The sequence below is a fragment of the Chrysochloris asiatica genome, unplaced genomic scaffold (genome assembly GCF_000296735.1).
Source record: "Chrysochloris asiatica unplaced genomic scaffold, ChrAsi1.0 scaffold00153, whole genome shotgun sequence".
Taxonomy (NCBI): domain Eukaryota; kingdom Metazoa; phylum Chordata; class Mammalia; order Afrosoricida; family Chrysochloridae; genus Chrysochloris; species Chrysochloris asiatica.
Genome location: NW_006408671.1, coordinates 5,320,739 through 5,324,890, shown reverse-complemented (window position 1 = coordinate 5,324,890; position 4,152 = coordinate 5,320,739).

Genomic DNA, 4,152 nt, shown 5'->3' with positions numbered 1-4,152 from the left:
CATATTTTTATGCCATTTATGGATTTTATAAATAATATCAAGCCATTGGCACCTAGCTTCCCTAGCATCTTAATGCTATCTTTAAACAAGGCAGGAGTACACTTGGGTTCCTAAATTTTAGAACAAATTATCTATTCTGTCATCTAAACATCTGGTTCTAAACCATATGGATTACTTTAAATCAACAAACAAAACATTTACATTTCAGACATGCATCAAAGGATTTAGCTATGAATTATTCACAATTAAATTTTTTATAAACCTCACTTAAGACATAGAATCTGTAATTATCTTCCTGGCTACATATTCCTGATATTTTACAATCCACATACCTAGAATAAATCAACATTCCTTACAGGGTCAGCTATATACCAGTTCCTGAAACAAATCCCTTGCATTATCCTAGGAGCTTCATTTTTCTCTTTTTCAGATGACTGACATTTCCAGATTCTGGGTTTGTGATACAATTTCTGATACTTTAGTAAGTTTTGTAAAAACAATGAAAAAATTGTTTTAGTTTTTTATTGAATTGCCTTCACTGAATTGCTTTAAACCTCCGTATGAATTATTGGAATTATTCTTCAAAGAATACATCTAATTGGGTTTAAAACATTATAGAACACTTTACCCATTATATAAGTATCCCTTGTGACCCTTAAATATGCATACCCCTTTTTCCCCTTACAAAAGACTAACATAGTATATTCAGAATCAGAATTTTTTTGGCCTCATATTTAACTAAGTTGTATGTTTCTTTGTATTAAATAAAGAAAATGAATACTTAATTATTTTCATTGCCCAAAACAAAGCCTTTTTGTCCTCACATTTTTCATTAACTGTCAAAATAGTAGTTAAGTTCCTACTTTGTGACAGAGACTGGGATAGTCACTAGGGATAGAATAGTTAGAAAACATAAGATAGAGATTTGTCCTTATGAATATTACAATGTAAAAGAATAAATAAATATAAACATGCAAGTTTGGTGAATGAAATGTCATAAATCTATAATTTTTATGAAGACAAGGGATTTGTTTACTCTTGTTAGTTAAGGAGGAAAGGACTCTTGATGGAGCAATATTTAAATCTAGCTAAAGGATTAAAGTTAGTTAAGTATGGACTATGGACATGATTGTAAATGTGAGAACAGAGTAGAAGAGACTGTATATTTTAAGCAGAAAATTAAAAAAAAAAAAACATAAAATATGTAACACATGGATAAAAGGAAATATTTGTATTTTTGGAGCTGCAATGAATAATACTTGCAGGTGCAAGTTAGAAAATAAGATCAATAGAAAATTGAATACAAAAGAGAGTAGGTGTGTGCATGATGGTGGTTGAACTACTGTGTTAACAATAGAAAGAAAATTAAGTTGAGTTATCAGGATATTTTGGAGATATAGAAGATTTGGTGATTAAAGAATAAAATACATGAAGTCAAATAAGTGCAGCTTCTCTGTATCTCTTATGTTCTTGATGATGGATACTGGTCTTGATGACTGTGGTAGGAAACACTGGAGGAAATAGTTTATTTTCTAGGATTAGGAAGGTACAGAAGAGGAAATTCTAAGTTGATTTGAAATATATTAAAGCAGTTATAAAATTGGCCTTTGCTTATTTGCTTTATAAATACCCATGTGTGTACTGTGTGAAAATAATTGTCTAACTTCTCTAGTTATTTCAGTGGACAGTGTTTAAGTGAGCACTGACTAAAAAAGTCAATATTCATGTGAAAAACATTGGCATAAAGATGGAAAATGGAAGCTATTAACACATAGTAAGTGATACTGAAAGAAGAATTGATAAAATGCTGAGATTTAAGCAACTCAAATATTCGGATTGACATAGAATGATCTAGAAGATGATATAAAAAATAAAAGAATAGAATTTTCATATCAAAATTCAAAGAAAATATTTCAAAGGAAGTGATCCATAAGGTAATTAATATGCCTAAAAATATAACCCCAGAAGCCCTGAGGAATTAGAGTAAGTGTTATTTGGATGTAATGGTTGCAATAGAAAACAGGGTAAATTAGATTAAGGAGTAAAAATGAAATGGGAAACTGAAGAAAACTTATTAGCCAGTCTTTAAAGAAATTTTATTTTGCCAAAGGGAATTTTGTTGTTAGATGCCTTTGAATTAGTCCCAATTTGTAGGAACTCTTTTGCAACAGAATGAAACATTGCTTCCTCTTGTCCAATTCTCACAACTGTTCCTATGTTTAACTTCATTGTTTTAGTCATCCCCATGAAGATCCTTATTCACTGATCCTCTATGAAGCATTACATACTTCCCAAGAAAATAGTCCCTTTTGATAACAAATTCAAGGATATGAGACAAAGTCTCATTATGTTCTCTTCTAAGCGGAATTCTTGGAGTTAAAAAAAAAAGGGGGGGGGGGACACCATGAGCTTTTCTCAAGCTGAGGCAACTGAAGAAAAAATTAAAGCCTCGATGTTCATTATTGAAGGATTATCTGGGCAAATTATTGAATGATGCAGAAAGCATCAAAAGATGATGGAAGGAATACAGAGAGTCACTGTACCAAAATGAAATGGTTGATGTTCAACTGTTTCAAGAAGTAGCATATGATCAAGAACCAATGACCCTGAAAGAAGAATTCCAAGGTACATGGAAGAAATTAGCAAAGAAATTCATGGAATACAAATTGAAATATTTCAAGAAAGTGAGGCAGCACTGGAGTCACTCACTGATCTCTACCAAGAAATTTGGAAGACAACTATCTGGTCAACTCTTTTGAAGAGATCCGTATTTCTGCCCATTCTAAAGAGAGGTGACCCAATGGAATGCAGAAATAATCATATAATATCTTTGATATCCCATGTGAGTAAAGTTTTACTAAAGGTAGTACAGAAATACTGCTAGCATACAGTGGCAGAGAACTTTCAGTTTCAAGCCAGATTCCGAAGAGGATGTAGGATGAAGGGTATCATGGCTGATGTTCAATATATCTTGGCTGAAAGCAGTGAATACCAGAAAGATGTTTACCTGTGCTTTATTGACTATGTAAAAGCTTTTGATTGTGTGGATCGTGACAAGCTATGGACAACTTTGCAAAGTTTGAGTATTCTGAAATACTTAATTGTGCTCATGAGGAATCTATACACAGACCAAGAGGCAATTGTTCGAAGAGAACATGAGAATACTGAATCATTTAAAGTTAAGAACAGTGTGCGACAGGGTTGTATTCTTTCACCATACTTATTCAAACTGTATGCTCAAGAAAAACATGGCATCAGGATTGGAGAAAGACTCATTAACAACCTGTAATATGCAGATGATACTACCTTGTTTGCTGAAAGTGAATAGGACTTAAAGTACTTACTGATTGACGAAGAACAAAGACTACAGCCTTCTGTATGGATTGAATCTCAATGGAAAGAAAACAAAACTCCTCACCACTGAACCAATAAAAGCATTCTTATCAATGGAGAACATATTGAAGTTGTCAAGAACTTCATTCTTCTTGAATCAACTATCAACACTCATCAAAGCAGCAGTAAAGATATCAGACGATGTATTGCATTAGGCAAATCGGGTGTACAAGACCTTTTAAAAGTGTTGAAGAGCAAAGATATCAGCTTGAGGACTAAAGTGCGCCTGCCTCAAGCCATGCTATTTTCAATAACCTCATATGCATGCAAAAACTGAACAGTGAATAAGGTAGACTGTACAAGAAGTGCTGCTTTTGAGTTATGGTGTTGGAGGACAATATTGAAAGTGTCATGGACTGCCAAAAGAACCAACAAATCTGTTTTGGAAAGAGTGCAGCCAGAGTGCTCCTTGGAGTTCAGGATGGCCAAACTTCATCTCTCATACTTCGGACATATTGTCAGGAGGGACCAGTCACTCCTGACAAAGATATTATGTTTGGTAAGGTAGAGGGTCAGAGAAAAAGAGGAAGACACCCAGCGAGATGGATTGGCAAAGTGGCAGCATCAATGGACTCAAGCGTGCCAACAGTTGTGAGGCTCGCCCAGGATCGGGCAGTGTTTTGTTCTGTTGTGCATAGGGTCACTATGAGTCGGTACTGACTTGATGGCACCTAACAACAACAACAAAGGATATTCTGGCTGCACTTTTTCCAGCTTCTTCCAGATTTGTTCTTTCTGACAGCCCATGGTATATTTAAT